The 18,939-nt window shown below is 36.2% G+C and overlaps 1 pseudogene; it reads left to right on the top strand.

Annotated features, from left to right (window-relative positions):
* Window positions 1-349: 349 nt before the first annotated feature.
* LOC126937317 (dipeptidyl peptidase 3-like) lies at window positions 350-18,310 on the top strand (annotated as a pseudogene).
* Window positions 18,311-18,939: the final 629 nt, after the last annotated feature.

Raw genomic sequence — 18,939 nt, 5'->3', positions numbered from 1 at the left:
AAGGATCTCTAAAGCTCACTGCACATGGTACTTTATAAAAAGGATTGTCAATGCTATGAAAGAAAAGCTTGATAGAGATTCTACCATTGAAGATACCATCGTTGTTACTGAAAAAACTGTGAATGCCATCAATTCCAAAACAATAAATTCCTACTGGAGAAACTGTGTCCAGATGTTGTGCATGACACTACAGGATTATGACAGAGCCAATCAGGGGAATCATGAAAGAGATTATGAACATGGCAACAAAGTTGGGAGGTAAAGGACTTCAGGATATGGATCCTGCAGAAATTCAAGAACTAAAGACACCATCACATCATAGGAATTAACAGAAGTGGTACTGATGAAGATGAGTGTACTTGAACCAGTGCCAGACGATGAGAAAGAAGATGTATAAGAAGCAGTGCCAGAAAACAAACTGACGTTAGACAGTCTGTCTGAAGGCTTCCTGATATTCAAGGCTGCTTTTGAGTTCTTTTACACCGTGGACTCTTCTATGATACAGGCATTGAAACTAAAACAAATGGTAAAACAAGGATTGGTACCATATAGAAACATTTTTAGAGAAATGGAAAAGCAAAGAGTCACACAGAAATTACAACATATGTCTGTTAAAATTACACCAAATGTGTCTGCCTCTCCTGCCTCCCTTTCCACCTTCTCCACCTCTTTCAGCTCTGCCACACCTGAGACAAGACCAACGCCTCCTCTTCCTCAGCCTATTCAATGTGAAGATGATGAAGATAAAAATCTTTATAGTCATCCACTTCCACTTCGTGACTTCAAAATATATTTTCTCTTCCTTATGATTTTTTAAATAACATACAAAATACATATGTTAATCAGCTAGTTATGTTATTGGTAAGGCTTCTGGTGAACAGTAGGATATTAGTAGTTAAGTTTGGGGGGAATCAAAAGTTATAAGGAGATATTTTACTGTGAGCAGAGCAAGGACTTAGCACCCCTACCTCCCACATTATTCAAGGGTGAACTGTACTTTCAACATTTTTATGCTATTTTACAAATTCTAAAATGCAACATTAGATACACATTATATTAGGTTAATTATTCCCTTCTCTAATGATCCTCCAAATCTTTATAACCAATTATTTTTTCCAATTTCTACTAAAAAATAAATTAATACTACAATCAAATCTTACCATTCCATTTTGCGGCTGTAAACATGTTTTATACTTAATTAAAAATCTTATAATATTGTACATATTTATCTTATGTGTAAATTTGATTCATCTCAACTAATTCTTTATGTCTATAAATCCTTGAGTTATAATAAACATCTAAGCTGTTGTTGAAGGGAGTTATCTGAACCAACTAGACCCAACTGTGGACTGCAGTCAGGAGATATCCAAAATCACACTAGTAGGAAACAGCAGAACCAGGATTGATTCCATTTCTCCTGATCTCAATTCTACATCACTGCTTTTTCATGTACCTAAGGCTTGAACCAGACCCTTCAGAGGTCCTTAATCCCAATGAAGGCTTTCAAGACTTTCAAAGCCCTCTCATCCACCACTGCCCAAAATGGTCCCTGAGCAAGGATATGTGCATATTTGAATGCCTCACCACTTATATATGTGCTCACAAACTGCAAAATGTACACAAATATAAAATATTTATTGTCATTATCACCTGTGTTTTTCTAGGTCCAAACCTGGAATTTTAAATCATGTTATATTCATAGTATTCCTTTTCATTTCCCAGTATCTGAACCCTAACTATTTATGGCAGACCAACTAATGACATTCCACGTGTGCTAACAAACGTGTGGTTTTGGCTATTCATTTGGAGTTGGAGAAGGGAAGCAGTGACTAACATTTGCACCATACCTACAATAAACTGGGCATTTTATCAAGCAAAAAAGATACAAGGATCAAGTCTATGTCATCTTGGAAACTTGAGTTTAATAAGGAAATAGAAAAATAGATATACAATAAAAGAGTGTTATAAGCAATATGGCAGGGAAGAACAGGGTACAGTGAGATTCCATAGGAGGAACAGTTAGCCTAGATAATGAATCAGAAGAGTTATCAAAAGTGACATGTAAACTGGGAACAGAAGGATGACTTGTGGAAATGAAAGGGGACATATTCCAGGCAGAGAGAGAAACGCATGGCACACTTAAGTCTCCCAGTCCTCAAATGGTACAGCTTTCAATATATCCACTATTTTGTTCTCTTGTCTCTTTAGGTGATATAGTCTTTAAGTTCTGACTGGCCTGTGAAACTGCAATAAAGGCAAATTGCTTCTCCTTTCAAAGTTTATAGTTCACCACCACCATCACACCACTACACCAATGGGCAATACCAACCTCTACGCTACTCTAAATATGCTAAACCCCTTCAGACATCACACTGTGGTGGCAGAAATGACAAGTGTAGCAAGAAAATCAAACTAACTCACGATGTTGTCAGGACCAACTGGTTTCACTCTGACAAAGACTACATTCTGAGACTGATGGCAATGTAAAACTCAGTAAAGGTTGAGTAATTACCTAGATTTTGATTTCCTCTGGCTCTCTGAAAATAGTATACCCAATGTTTTTCACCCGTGTCTCTTTTTCGTATGTAACATATCTGGAGGCAGCAAAACTAATAAACCAACATTAACATATTTGAGGTTCTCACAATGGGAAGTTAGGCAAAGTTTTGCTTTGAAACAACATGAACTTATATTCTGATATTATTCCTTTAAACATATGTGTGGGTACTGTGTTTCAGCATCACTAATACGGCTCAGAAAGTTCTTGTTACATATGAGTGCATGATTATCTATTTAAAGTATACATTTATATTTTTGACATATCCTGTATACTATGCTTGATTCTTGAAATAAGTAAACACTTTGTGTTTTTTCTATAATAAGACATTTTGAAAATGATACTTCTAGACTAACAAGTTCTATCAATACCAAACAATATAGCAGGACACCCACCAAGAATCTGATGCTTGTGTTTCTAAAAGACATTGTTCAGTTAATGACATGTTCTGCACGAAGGCTGGGATCCAAGCAGCCCACTTAAAAAAGAGTCTCTAAGATTTGAAGCCCGTATTATTTCTCACAGGCTTGGTTTGCCTGCCATTTATAATTTCCAGTTATTGCTTCCTTAATTGCCTGGGCATAACCTCATATTTGGTAACATTTTCCTTTTTCTCTTTAGGGCTTTAAATGATTTGCACATATCATCTTTAATTGACACCTCAGTGTGACATCAGCAAAATAGAAAAGATGGATAGCACAATCCACAAAACATTTTCCTTACAACTACATTTCTAATACTTTGTAAAACAGATTAGCCGGACATACTTGGTTTTCAGCTTTCCTCGGCAGTATTTTCCAAGAAGCTGATTCTAGTGTTCAAATTGGCTGGTGCACTAAATCAATAAACAGATTCTTAACTTCAATCTAAAAATCAGCAAATGAGGTTCACACAGGGAACACTTTTCTTTATGTGAATTTTGATAGTAAGTGGCAGAAGTTGAGAAAGTATAACCCATCTCACGTTTTGGAGATAATTGAGATAGAGAGCCGATATTAGCATCATGTAGTTTTAGAGCTTCTAGCAAACTTAGATATCAAAAGACTAGTACTCTCCTACTTAGTATAGAATACCCTGAAGCCTGATAGCTTTCTCAGAATCATAGTATTTCTAATGGTATAGTTGAGGCAACAATTCAGGTATTTCAATTGCTGATCCTGTGGGTTTTTCACCACATCAAGCTCTTTTGTTTCAGACCTCAATCTAATATAATTAAGGCAGATGTTATAAATATATGATTGCCAGATAAACACATCACACCATTTTCTTATGAGAGAAGGATACTGAATGATTAAGCTGTTTTACAGAATAAAAGAAGGGAGAAAAGACAGTTCAGGTTATCAAACAGGTAAGAGAGACTATAAAGGTAACTTAAATCACTAATCTCCCCCTTTCCTTGTTCCCCACTCATCTTATGTTTGCATCCCTTCTACTATAAAATGAATATGTAGTCATGGAAGTTATACTTGAATACCTCTGGTGATGGAGAACTTAATATTTTGCAGACATGTATTTCCATCTGACAACCCAAATCAATTTCCTTGAAATTTCTTTCCTTGCAGCAACAACTTGTAGGTTATGTAATGTGAAATGGAGATAACCACTTAATGTTCAGTTTTTTTACTCCTTCTGTAATAGAAAAATATGTCAAAATCAGATATAAGGACAAATAATTTATTGTCCTTTATGATAAAACATGCAAACCCAAAAAGCAAATTAAAATTTGTTTTAACTTTTAAGTATAGCAATTGCATTAGACATTCTATTAGCCTTACATGATAGCCTTGAAACATATATACTTGTGGAGATATATGTATATGTATGCAATCAAATTAAATAAGCATCTCACAGCATCAGTAGAATTTAGAGCCAAAGCTGAAGTTCTTTTCTAACCGTACAATGTCACTTACCTTTAATAGTTTTGGACCAAATAATAATTACTTCAGTGTAAGAAAAATTCAAGAGTCTTATTTACCTCCCAGTAAAGCATCATTTATCTTGATCTGTTCAATGGTAAAATAAGGCATTCTATAGAAGTTACAGACAGATGAGCGATAAGTGTCAGCGTGAATGAAAACCATCTCAAGGCAAAAATGCGGAAGCCATACATAATAGAACAGGTTGTTTATGGAACACAATCAATGACCTTGTCTTGAATTCTGTGTTTGAAAGAGAAATGTTTTTAGCAGAAGCTTCAACCAAAGACCATTATTTGTCTATTGCCACCACTAAACTTTCCATGGATGCAGAGTTGGATTTAACTTCGAGTGAATCAGATTTCACCCTTTAGTTAGCACTGATACATACAGTATCATAAATACAAAGTCTTCAAGTACTTTCTAATATTACCTTTTATGGCAATACTTTTTAAAATTTAACTTATTCTCCTAAATTTATTTTTTCTATATCTAAATATAAATACACACATGTAGATCAATTGGTAGAAATGCTCTTTTCATATATATGTGAGTGCATGGGTATATGTAATGATACGTAACATTTCAGTATTATAAATTCACTTCATTATCGTATGTACAACAATGGGCTATGGTTCTGACTTTAAAAATGAGCAAAGTAATCCACCATATCTCAAAACAAGCAAACAAACAAAAAGCTATCTTCTCTTCTTCAAAATGATAAACCAATATGCAATATGATGTGCAAGGGTTTTCCTTCCTTCCTTCCTTCCTTCCTTCCTTCCTTCCTTCCTTCCTTCCTTCCTTCCTTCCTTCCTTCCTTCCTTCCATCCTTCTTCCTTCCTTCCTTCCTTCCTTCCTTCCTTCCTTCCTTCCTTCCTTCCTTCCTTCCTTCCTTCCCTTCCTTCCTTCCTTCCTTCCTTCCTTCCTTCCTTCCTTCCTTCCTTCCTTCCTTCCTTCCTTCCTTCCTTCCTTCCTTTTTTTTGACAGGGTCTTACTCTGTCTCCCAGGCTAGAGTGCAATTGCAATGGCTCAATCAGCTCACTGCAGCTTGGGCTCAAGCAATCATCATTCCTCAGCCTCCTGAGTAGCTGGGACCACAGGCACTTGCCACCACACCTGGTTAACATTTTTATTTATTGTAGAGACAGGGGTCTTGTTATGTTGCCCAGACCGGTCTCGAACTCCTGGCCTCAAACAAGCCTCCCAACTTGGCCTCCCTCCCAAAGGGCATGGATTGCAGACATGAACCACCGCACTTGGCCTACTCTGCAGGTATTTTAATAAGCAAAACCAATTTATAGCTATGAATATTTTTTGTATCCCCAAACTACAGGTAGAGCAAAAACACTCATGACTAACTCCTCTAGTGTACTAAAGCCAACTCATACCAGATTATACGAGGTGATTGTCACATTTTGAGAACTTTGGGGAGCCTGTTTCTAAACAGAGATATTATTAAAAATTAAATTATAGAAACTTACAACTAAATAACATTAAAAACATAGGAAAGAAATGCTCAGAACTCATAATTTCTAATTATTTTCCTACCACTTACTGTTGCTTAGTGCTTGTGGTTATTAATGTCTATTTTACCTGCATAGTGGAAACCCTATATAATGGTGTGCTTCGGCCCAATCTTCCCAATATCTCTTTCATGGACATCAATTGATGTCTTAAAATAAACCACAGTGGGTATATCTACAGCACAAAAATCAACTACAATTTATGTCTCCTATCCCCAGTTCTAGCTGTCTCTTGCTAAACATTTATCAACACATCACTGATAACTCTGAATGTAAGGAAATGTGGCTTAATGGCTCACAATGCAGGCCTCCAAATTTGTGTGCTCTTGTTCATTTTTCTTTAAACTTGTAGTGGCATCAGTTTCTTCATCTGTAAAACGGTTTACAAGTCTCTTGGCAGCACTTAACACTGTGTCTCTACTGGAACATAAAGTGACCGATGAATGCTAATTGTAATCACTATCAACCACGAGAGGCAGAAATTAATTATAGAATGGACTGTGTTGGAGTTAGTTTTATGTTCAAGAGATTCAGCAAAATAGACAAATTAGATTTTTTTCAAATTTTGATTTTTTTACATATAATTATCTCTCAGCATCCAAATTAGAGGCAGAACCTAGTTGCATGCTGAGAAAATTATGGAAAGTAGCGTTTTCATATTTATAGAAGGCTAACATTTGCTTTCCTAATATTGAATTCTTTATTTCTTTCATAGTTATTTTTTACTTTGATAAATACTTTGTGTAAATATAATTTGATCAAATATTCAGCATGATCCAGTGGAAACATTTTGTCATTGGGAAGAACTAAAATTTGATATCGATTCTGTCCCAGCTTACTGCATCCACCAAGTCAAACCGTTTAAGTAATCTGGCCTCCAATTTCCTTATATTTTCATTGAATAAGTTTGGATTAGCAGCCGAATAATTTTTTTTGAATAAAATCTTCTGTAGAAACTTACTACATTCAGTTTGGATAGTGCTTAAGATGATGGACCAGATACATGTACCTACTTTCTCTCTCTCTCTCAAAATCCCAGAAAAGAATATAAAAACATAAGTATACATGAAAAGTAATGGAAAATATCAAAGCAACATCAGCACATTAGAAATTTAGAGAAATCTTATAAAGTAGAAAACATAGAGGGACAATAATCCGATCAGAGAGTAACATAGCCAAAAACATGCAGAAGCCAACTGTACAGACAGGAACACAAAACTCATGGTAAATAAGTACAATGAACAGAATGTTCCACAACAAATTTTGCAAAAATTCACTGGAAACCCCATTTTAAACAAATGTATCCTTCTGAGAGTGCTTGCAGCTTAATGGTTAAGGCTTAAGCTCTGAGCATTATTCATTCATTCATTCATTTATTCTGGTCTTTTTTGAGAGTTTTTTTTTTTTTTCTTTTTAAGAGGAAGTCTAAGTTTAGTAATTGTTTCAGGCATCTTCCCTGTCTCTGGCATACATCCTGTAATGATTCTAAAAGGGAAGGTCTGTGGGCAGCGAATATTCCGTGTCCTTGCATGTCTGACACTATCTTATTTCTCATTCAGATTTGGATAACACTTTTGTTATATCCAGACTCAAAGTCATTTTTCCTCAAAACACCAAGGACATTATTCCCTTGTCTTTGTGCATCTCGGCTGTCAGTAAGAAATATGATATATCAATCTGATTCTTATCCACTTGTAGCTACCTTTTTTTCCCTCTTTCTGGAAGATTATAGGATTTTCTACTTTTCTTGATTTTAGGTTTTACTATTATTTTTCTATCAGTGGGACTTTTATCCCGTTGAGCTCTCAGCACTAGTTTCAGTATGAGGGCTCAGTTTGCTTTCTTCCATCTGTCATACTACCATATTATCTACTATTTCCTTAAATATTGTTTCTCCTCCATTTGTTTTATTCTTTCCTTGTAGAATGTCTCTTCAGTACGTGTCAGAATTCCCTTATATAATTTCCATATCTCTTAACTTTAATTTTAGACGATTTTATTGTTAAATATAACATATAAGAAAAAGTAAGAAGAACTCATGTCCTTGCTTTTTTTTAGTTCTGCCACCCATGTGTGCATTCCTAAACGGGATAGCTTAAGTTTTCCTCTTTCTGCACTTTATATAAATAGAAACAAATGGAATATATCGTTTTGTTTTCTCCTTCATTTACTTAATAATATGTTGTAAGATTCATCCATATTATTGTGTGTTCACCTTCATTTATTTGCATTGCTTTATAGCCTACCATTGTTGGCTACAATTTACTGTTGACTGGCTTCTGCATGGTTTTTAGTTTGGGATGACAAGCAATGCTGCTTGTATCATGCACAAGAGTATTCACACCTCTAGATCAGTAATTCTCAAACTCTAGCATATAAGAATCACCAGGAGGACTTAGCTTATTGCTAGGCCCCACCCTCACAATTTCTGTTTAAGTAGCTCTGGAGTGAGACCCCAAAAATCTGTATTTCTAAGAAGTTTGCTAGTAATGCTGATTCTGTGTGAACTGTCTCATACAATGAGGCTTCATTTATTTAGCTTATCTTTAATGTAGCACAAAAACTCTGTAATTGGACACATGTTGTTGAGTTTATTTTTAGATAGTTGACACTTTTAATGCAATTGTAGATGGTGGCAGCTTTGAAGTTTAATATTCTGTTTTCTAAGGGTATATAGAAAAATAATTGCTTTATTTATACATTGATTTTGTATCCATCAACCTTGTTATACTGTTACTAATTTTAATTCATTTATCATAGATTTTTAAATATTTCCAACATGCCAACTATATCATGTGTGGATAATGGCATTTGGATATTTTTTCATCATTTACACATTTTTTCTCTTTGTTGGACTAACTTCAATATTCAATAAAACGTTAAATAGAAATGATTATTGCAGACATTCTAGTCTTGTTGCTGTGTTGTTGTGTTTCCATTCGTTTATGTGTAGTGCTTTATACCAATGTCATATAATGAAACAATATGCATGTTTCACCAGTAAGTATGATGATTACAATAGTGTGTTTGTTTGTTTATAGATACCTTTTGTTTTAGGCTAAGAAAGTAAATTTTACTTCTGATTTTTAAACAATTATTTTTTAAACTATGGATTGATAGTTGATTTTTTTCTAACTATTTTTCACCTATTAATACAATGATTTTTATCTGGTAATCTATTAAAGCAGTGGAAAACGTTTGTTGATCTTTTAATGTTGAACTCGTCTTCATAATTAAATTTGTACACACACGTGCACAAATACACAATTTAGATTTAGCTGACTATTGTATTGCTCAACGAAATGCATAGAAACTCATGAATAAAAAAAAATTGGCCAACAGTTACTTCTTCAAATGTTATCTTTGACAGGTTTTTGTATCAAGGATATGCAGGTAAAAGAAATATTAGTTGAGGAAAGTGCTCTGTGTTTCTATTCTTAGGAAAACTATGAAACTCTTGAGTAAGATTGGAAGTATGCTTTCCTTAATGCTTGGTTGATTTCACTAAAGAGCGACTTTAGGGTGTGTGTGTGCACATCTGTGTATATGCTTATGTACAAAAATTGTATGCTGACATTTTAATTATTATAACTTTCAAGCATACAAAGTTGAAAATTCTTACAGTGACTACCCTTCTACCACTTAAAATATTACTGTACTTGTTGTATTATGTATTTTTAAACGCTTTTGAACTATTTAAGTTTTCTAATTTTCTAGAGTTAGGTTTGGTAAATTATAAGTTTTTGATTTTATTCAAATCTTCAAAAGTTTTGTAAAACCTTTTTTATGACAATGTTTTATTATCTGTTAAATATATACAAAACCTGTAATAGCTACAGTAATATTTGATTTTTAAATTTTTCTTGTGGCTTTTATTTCCACTCTTTCTCTCTTTTTTTCGTTCTGTCTTTCCTTATCTTTCCCAGTCTCTCCAGAATTTTCTTAATTTTGATATTTGTTTAGAAGTACCAGTGTTTGGCATTGTTAATCTTTTTCTACTGTGCATATATTTTATTTCATTGGTTTATTATGTTATCTTTATTATCATCTTTCTTTAGCTCTTTTTTGGACTTATTTTGCACATCTTTTTCTAATGTATTAAGATAAATGCTGAGCTCATTTTTATCAACCATTCTACTTTTCTTTCATATGCATTTAAGTCTATGGGTTATCTTTTATATATTGCTTTTCCTGCACTAAACAATTTTGAATAGTGTTTATTATAATTCACTTCAAATCATTTTCTATTATCTATTATCATCTCTTCCTAGATACATTGTTTCTATGGTTTAAGTTGGACATTTAATCCCTAAATCCATATGTAAATGGCATTTGGAGGTGGAGCCTTTGGATTAGATAAGGTCATAAGGATGAGGTTTCTTTTGTCTGTTTTATTCTATTTCTTTCTTTTTTTTTTTTTTTTGAGACGGATTCTCGCTCTGTCGCCAGGCTAGAGCACAGTGGCGCAATCTCGGCTCACTGCAACCTCAACCTCCTGAGGTCAAGTGATTCTCCTGCCTCAGCCTCCCAAGTAGCTGGGACTACAGGCGCCCGCCACCACACCCAGCTAATTTTTGTATTTTTAGCAGAGACGGGGTTTCACCACGTTGACCAGGATGGTCTCAATCTCTTGACCTCGTGATCCACCCTCCTTGGCCTCCCAAAGTGCTGGGATTACAGGCGTGAGCCACTGTGCCTGGCCCTTCTTTTGTATTTGTTGAGATAATTTATGTAAAGTTCAGAGTGTAAAGCCACCATGATAACATTGGTAACTCTAGTACCATATGAAAACTAGAAAACTGATGTTGATACAATTCGTAAAATTACTTCTATGCCTTCTTATCCCAGATGTTGATTAGTGTAACCACCCTTACAATCAAGATACAGAAATTGTCCATCATGGAATGAAAAAGCACTTCATTACTGATCCCAGTGTTTATTGATACCACAGTGTGTATGTGTGTAAGAGATGGGGAGCTTCTTAATTCCAGGCTGGGCTGAATATCCTCCCTTCCCTCTTTGCCTTTTGTGATCACCTTGAAGGAAGAAGGTAGGTACCACATAACTGTGAGATAAACATAAAAATCTGAGCTCTCTACTTGGCCTTTACTTAGTGGAGTTTGGGATGCAGTCCATGGAATTTGGTTAAAGCAGGGCAATTACTATCTAAAAGTTTTCTGTCTTGTTACGGTTTTTCTTTTCCTGGACCTTTGGCTAGAGAGAACAGACTTTCCTTGGGGCTTTGTTTGCACTCTTTTGTGTTTGCAGGTTTCCATGTGCTACAGCAGGTAATCTGGGATATATTCAACCAAAAAAATAATAGTAATAATAATCTGCATTCTTTTCTTCACCTTTCAGAGTGTTCTCATGTTTGTTTTATATATCATGTCCCTAGTTTTTAGTTGGACTTAGTAGAAAGAATAGAGAAAAGTTCATCCACTCTATTTTTTCCTGGAACTGAAAGTCCATATACATTTGTTTATAAAATGTATTTCTTGTATTAACCAGGGAAATAAGCCCAGAAAAAAAAATAATAAAAAGCATGCTTGTTAGGAAAAAATAAAGAAAGAATGAAAACTGCCCATCCACAGACAACATGATTATCTATGTAGAAAATCCCAACAAATCTATAAAGAAATGAATTCCTAGAACTAGTCGGCTTAGCTAGTTTTCAAGTACAAGGTCAATACATGAAAACCAATCTTATCTTTATGCACTACCTATGTAAAATTAGAATCTAAAAATTACTTAAAAATGAAATATCATGCAATTTCATATAAATACAATAACCTCCAAAAAATGTGTAGTTATACTTCTCACAAAACATGTATGCTATCTGGATGCTGAAAATTACAAAATGCCTATGAAAAAAACAAATGAATATCTAAATATAAGGAGCATTTTATCATTTTAATTGATTGGAGACCCAATTTGTTAAAGATACTAATTCTTTTCAAAATGTTTTATGGATTTAATGTAATATCTATCAAAATTTAAGCAAATTTTTTTCAGATATAGACAAGCTGATTCTAAATTTATAAGGAAAGGCAAAAGAACTAGAATAGCTAAATGAATTCAGAAAGATAAGAATAAAGTTGAAGGAATCATACTGCCCATTTTAAGACTTACTAAAAATCTGCAGTAATCAAGTCAGTGTTGTGAAAAGAAAATAAATCTTGGGGCCCCAAAATCACTAAGCTAAAGGGCAAAGTCAAGTTCAAGCTGGGAACTGCATAGGGTAAACCTGCCTTTAATTCTATTCCAAGTCACCCCTCTGCGCACTGAGATAAATGCTTATCTGATTGCCTACTTTGGAAAGGCAAATTGGAAACTCAAAAGAACGCAACCGTTTGTCCCTTATCTACCTATGACTTGAAAGCCCCCTCCCCACTTCAAGTTGTCCCGCCTTTCCGGACTGAACCAACGTTCATCTTACACGTATCGATTGATGTCTCATGTCTTAAGGATTACATGTTAAACCTTAAGTCTTGTTATGGTTTTTCGTTTCCTGGACCTTTGGCTAGAGAGTTTAACAAAAAGGTTTAACAAAAAAGTTTAAAACCAAGCTCTACTCAGACTACCTTGGGCACATGTTGTCAGGATCTCCTGAGGCTGTGTCCCAGGTGTGAATCCTTAACTTTGGCAAAATAAACTTCATAAATTGACTGAGATCTCTCTCAGATATTTGGGGTTCACAGTGTGGTGTGGTGAAGGCATAAACACATAGATAAAAGAAAGACAATAGTGATTAAAGAAAGAGCACAAATGTGGCTGATTATCTGACAAAGGTAAAAAAGCCATTCAATGAATAAATAATAAAGTCTTTTCAACAAATGGTATTGGAACAATAGACATCCAAAGGCAAAAGAAATGAATCTCACTCTAAACTTTACACCTTATATAGAAATTATGTCAAAAAATATAAAAGAAATTGATTCAAAAATCTAAAACTAAATTGCAAAAATGTAAAATGTTTGGAAGGGACATGGGAGAATATCTATGTGACCTTGGGTTTGGTTGATGAGTTCTTAGACATAAAATCAAAACCATAATTCATAAAAGATTAAAATGGTCAATTGAACTTCACCAATTTTTCTAAACTATTGCACTGTGAAAGACTCCGATAAAAAATTTAAATGACAAGGCACAGAATGAGAAAATATTTTCATTTTACTTATGCACAAAGAATTGAAATTTACTGTATATAAAGAATATTCAGAACTCAATAATAAGAAAATACACAATCCAATTTAAAAATTAGCAAAAGACATGAGCAACCACTTCAGCAAAGAAGAAATAAGGATGACAAAGAAGAGGTTCAACTTTAATAGCCATTAGATAAATGTAAAATGAAACCATGATGATATTCCATTGTACAACCATTAGAATGGCTTACATTTAAAAAACAAAAGAAAACGAAAAACTAAAAATATGAAGTGCTGTCAAAGATGCAGAACAATTGTAGCTCTCAAAACATTGCTGACAGGAATGCAAAATGGTGCAATCTTTCTGGAAAGGTTTGGTAGTTTCCTAGACTGGCAAATGTATAATTACCATATGACCCTGCAATCCATCTTCTGGATATCTACCCTAAGAGTTGAAAAATTATGTTTACAAAATAACCTCTACATAAATGTCCACTATTCCTAATTGCCAAAAAGTAGAAACAATCCAAATGTCCTCCAAGAGCAGATAAACAAATTGTGGCTTGTGTATTCATACAATAGAATACTATTCAGCAAGGCAAAGAAATCTGCTTTTGAAATACACAAGACTTTGGATGAATCTTAAAAGCATTATGCTGTGTAAAAGAAGTCAATCTCAAGACGTTACATACTATGTGATTCCATTTATATGTCATTCTTGAAAAGCCAAATCTGTAAGAACTCAGAAGCAGTCAGAGGTTGTCAGGAGTTGTGAGAGATGGAACAGGGAGACTCTGGAGGGAGATTAAACTGTTTTGTATTTCACTATGATGGTGATAACATTAATCCACATATGTACCAAACAAAAAACTGTGATGCCACAGGAGGAAAAAGTCAATTCTATTACAACATGCTCTTTAAAAGTAATAAAATATTTATTTCTTAATTCTCAAATATACTGGGATATTTTTGGTTATCTATTTTTATTAGCTTAATTAAATTGTGATCGGGGACATATTTTATAATGAAATCTGTTCATTAAAATTAATGGAGATATCATTTATGGCCACTATATTATCAATAGTTTTAAATAATCTGTGTATATTGAAAAAATGCCTATTTATAAATGTTAAATACAGGGATCTGGGTCTTTCATTAGACCAATTTTGTTACTTAGGTTGATCAATGAATGTCTTTATTGATTTTGTTGTTGTTGCCTCTCCTAACATTTACTGCGAAAGGTGGTATAATTTTGTATAATTATTTTCTTTTGTAAGTATTTTAGGCAATGCTATTAAGTGGCATACACAGGTAAAATTGTATGGCTATGTGACATATGGTACCTTTTATAATTAGAGAACAATCCTTTTATATCTAGTTTTATAATTTAAAGTTTTTATATTAAAATATTTGCACTAGCATTATTTTATTAGGGTTTACATGGTATATATTTTTCTATGTTTTTACTTTTAGCCATTCTATTTTAAATGACTTACATAAGTAGCATATATTTAGTTTTTTTTTTTCAATCTGCTAATATTGTCATTTAACTGGAGAATTTGGGCCTTTCATATTCAATGTAAGTTTTAATATATTTAGACTTACATCTGCCTCTTTTGGTATTTGTTAATATACATATTCTAGCCTGCTTTTCTCTTGTTTTTTAACTTTTATGGCTGATTATTTTAATCATCTCATTTTCCTTTTCTTGTGCAGAATTTATGTATTTTATTCCTTTTGTTTTAGTGATGATCCTTGAAATTGCAATACACATAATTAAATTATCAAATGTGCATATGCTTTGACCAGGAAATATTATTATCAAGAATTTATTTTCAGGATTAAGAACAGAGGTACAATAAAATCTTCATCACGATACTCTTCAATATGCTAAAAAATTTAAAAAAATTAAATATTCAACTTCAGGTTGTTGGTTGTAAATAAAACTATGCAATAAAGTAATCTGCAGTCATTTAAAGTAATACTCCAAGAGAAAAATTAATGACATAACTACTTTCACAATACAGCATTAAGCAAAAAAGAAAAGGAAAAATCCAATAAAATATCATTGCATGTGTATGGACATGCACATATATATATGTGAATATACTTGAGTATGTACTTATTTGTCACAAAAAGATCATATAAAAATATTGCTAATAGTAATTATAGCATGGTGGTGAGATTATAAGCAAAAGCAAATTTATTTAGTTTATCAGTATTTCATATATTTCAAATGAAATTTTTGTATCAGCAGAAACATAGAACAATATTATGAGGAAATTCAGAACACAGTGTTTACAGTAAGAATTTAAATGAAAAAATTAATTCTAGTATCTCTATGATTATAGCAAACTAGAAATTGCATATACATATGAAAATATCTTCTAAAGAATGCAGAAGAATTAAAACGGTTAATTTGATATAGTTTTCAATTGTGTAACCATTTTTTTCAAAAACAATTGTTTTTTCTTTAAAAGATGAAAGCACAAACTTCACTGAGAGAGACTCTGATGACAGGTCAAGCCATAGAAGAGGAAATTATATAGATCCAGTATAATTTGTGTGTTCAAATATAGTTTCTCACTGCACATATCCAGTTGTGTCTGTCAGATACAAACTGTTATTGCTATCATTAGCCAACAAGTAAATCCCTGATAAATGAGCATGCCAGAGGGTGCCCCTTCAGTCATCTTTGGCACAGCCCTGCCATTAATCTAAGGAAAACTTTTTCTGTGATCTTGGAGCCTTACTCATATTTTGTGACCTTGAGCTACAGGCTCCGACATTGCACTAAGACCAAGGATTTGAGGGTTTCCTCACTGACTTTGACTTCAGGCTGACACGCCGTTGCAAATTATTTCACCTGCCACCATGTAACTTCCTTTTCTGTTACAAGCACACTCTCCTATACACACAAATGTAAACACACCCAAATTATTCTCAGAAGTAAAAAAATATATGGAAAGAAAATAGAAAGAAAAAATTCTTTGGGAATAGATGTCACATGAAACAACCTTTTTCAGTTTTGTGCTTTTGCTCATTGGTATGAGAGATGGTGGTGTGGAGGTAGACTACTTCTAACATTCTGATTTGAGATCTGCTTGTTAAAATAATAATAATAATAATAAAGAGCTTACTCATGGATTTCTTGTTTATCCTCAGAATTACCAGTTCATTATTTAAAAGAAGTACATCCTGATTTTTTAGTAGAAATTGACAGAGAAAAAACGTTGTCCATCAGTGGACATTATTATCTATGCATTACTTATCTGATTAAAAAAAAAAATTAAGCTGGGAGGATGAGGTCCCTGCAGCCCTGACCTCGGCAACTCCTCTTTCCCATGACCCCTCTCTTCCCCATCAGGGAATCACCACCTATTTCTATGGGAATTGTACCATGGAAGATGGCAAACTGGCCCAAGACTTTCTGCACTCACAGAACCTCAGTGCCTACAACACCCGGCTCTTCAAAGAGGTCCACAGAGAAGTGAAGCCCCACTACGAGGTGCGGCTGTCTTCCGTGCTCGGCACAGAGCCTTCCCTGGACTCCGACGTGACTTCCAAGCTGAAGAGCTACGAATTCCGGAAAGTCCTTTCCAGGTGACCCGGGGGAACTACGTGCCCATCCTCCAGAAGGTGGTGGAGCAGCTGGAGAAAGCCAAGGAGTATGCAGCCAACAGCCACCAGGAGTAGATGCTGGCCCAGTACATAGAGAGCTTCACCCAGGACTCCAGAGAGGCCCACAGGAGGGGCTCCCGCTTCTGGATCCAGGACAAAGGCCCCATCGTGGAGAGTTATATCAGGTTCATCCAGAGCTACCGTGACTCCTTTCGTTCCCGAGGAGAATCTGAAGGCTTCGTAGCTGTGGTGAATAAGGCCATGAGTGCCAAGTCTGAGCGGCTGGTGGCGAGGGCAGAGCAGCTGCTGAAGGAGTTGCCCTGGCCCCCAGCCTTGGAGAAAGACAAGTTCCTCACCCCCGACTTCACCTCCCTGGATGTTCTCACCTTGGCTGGCTCTGGCATCCCTGCCGGCATCAACATCTCCAACTACAATGACCTGAGACAGAAGGAAGGCTTTAAGAACGTGTCACTGGGGAAAGTGCTGGCTGTGGCCCGCGCCATGCAGTGGGAGCAGCTCACCGTTCTGGAGGAGAATGACAAGGACCTGTACATCCTCTGGAAGGGGCCCTCCTTCGATGTGCAGTTGGACCTGCATGAGCTGCTGGGCTATGGCAGCGGCAAGCTCTTCGTGCAGGATGAAAAAGGAGCATTCAACTTTGACCAGGAGACAGTGATCAACCCAGAGATGGGAGAGCAGATTCAGAGCTGGTACGAAGCGGGAAGACCTGGGACTGCAAGTTCAGCACCATCGCCTCCAGCTACAAAGAGTGCCGGGCTGAGAGCATGGGCCTCTATCTCTGTCTCCACCCGCAAGTGCTGGAGACCTCTGGCTTTGAGGGGGTTCACGCGGAGGAGGTGATGTGCCTGTACTGGCTCAACATGGCTCAGGCTGGGCTCCTCGCTCTGGAGTTCTACACACATGAGGCCTCCAACTGGCGGCAGGCCCATATGCAGGCCCGGATTGTGATCCTGAGAGTCTTACTAGAGGCTGGCGAGGGACTTGGTACCATCACTCCCACCGCAGGCTCCGACGGGTGCCCGGATGCCCGGGTCTGTCTCGACCACAGCAAAATCCAGTCTGTGGGCCAGCCTGCCCTAGAGCGCTTCCTGGGGAGACTTCAGGTGCTTAAGTCCACAGGGAATGCAGCTGGAGGATGCGCCCTGTACGAGAGGTATGCGGCTGTCACCGATGTGCCCACCCGAGGGCTTCTTCACCCTCAGGGACATGGTGCTGCTGCATAAGGAATCTCGGAAGCTCATCGTTCAGCCCAACATTCGCCTTGAAGGCTCAGATGTGCAGCTTCTGGAATACGAGGCCTCAGCTGCTGACCTCATCCGACCCTTCTCTGAGCGTTTCCCAGAGAATGGACTTGAGTTGGAGGACATCCTCACACAGCTGGCAACAGTCGACGCCCGATTCTGAAAGGGCACCAGTGAGGCGCCATCTGGCCAGGCTTGTGGAAGATGTGTGTGGCCTCTCCCCCAACTCCATCAAACCAAGGCTGCAAGTGGCCCTCCATTCGCGTGTGTATTTAGGGGCTAGGAGAGGGGGAGGGGCAGGAGCTTGGACCTTGGTACTACCTCAGCTGAGGGTGGTGACATTAACCCCTTCCATTTGTCAGCACCTTCCAGCTTGCCAAGTGCTTCCCCTCTGTGATCTCATTTCATATGCACTGCCATATGTGGAGTGAGCAAGACAGGGCTCACTAGCCTGCCTACCAGATGAAGAAATGGCAGTTCTGAAAAGTCACCGGTCTAGATCCTGCAGATGGCATGTGACAGCTAGGGTTCAAAACATTCTCCCCAAATCCAATGCTCCTCACGTATTACTTTTATAACCAGACAAAGAAATATTAGAGACAACCACCAAAAAAAATTAAAAATAAATAAAACAACGAAATACCTTCCTTGGTGAAAGGGCTCCAAGGAGATCCCAGTGATTTTCTATGTCCTAGTGTCCACTGATTTTTGTAATTCCCTCCCTGTGATGATTATTATGTGTCTAGGCTATAGTGCCCCACTACTTAACCAAACATCAATCTAGATATTGCTATAAAGGTATTTTGTAGATGTGGTTAACGTTTATAATTAGTTGCCTTTGAGTAAAGGAGATTACTGTGGACAACATGAGTTGGTTTTGTTCAATCAGCTGAATGTGTTGAGAACAAAAAG

Source organism: Macaca thibetana, chromosome 15 (assembly GCF_024542745.1).
Source record: "Macaca thibetana thibetana isolate TM-01 chromosome 15, ASM2454274v1, whole genome shotgun sequence".
NCBI lineage: Eukaryota > Metazoa > Chordata > Mammalia > Primates > Cercopithecidae > Macaca > Macaca thibetana.
The sequence above is the reverse complement of the archived record's forward strand: the minus strand, read 5'-3'. Positions and strand labels throughout refer to the sequence as shown.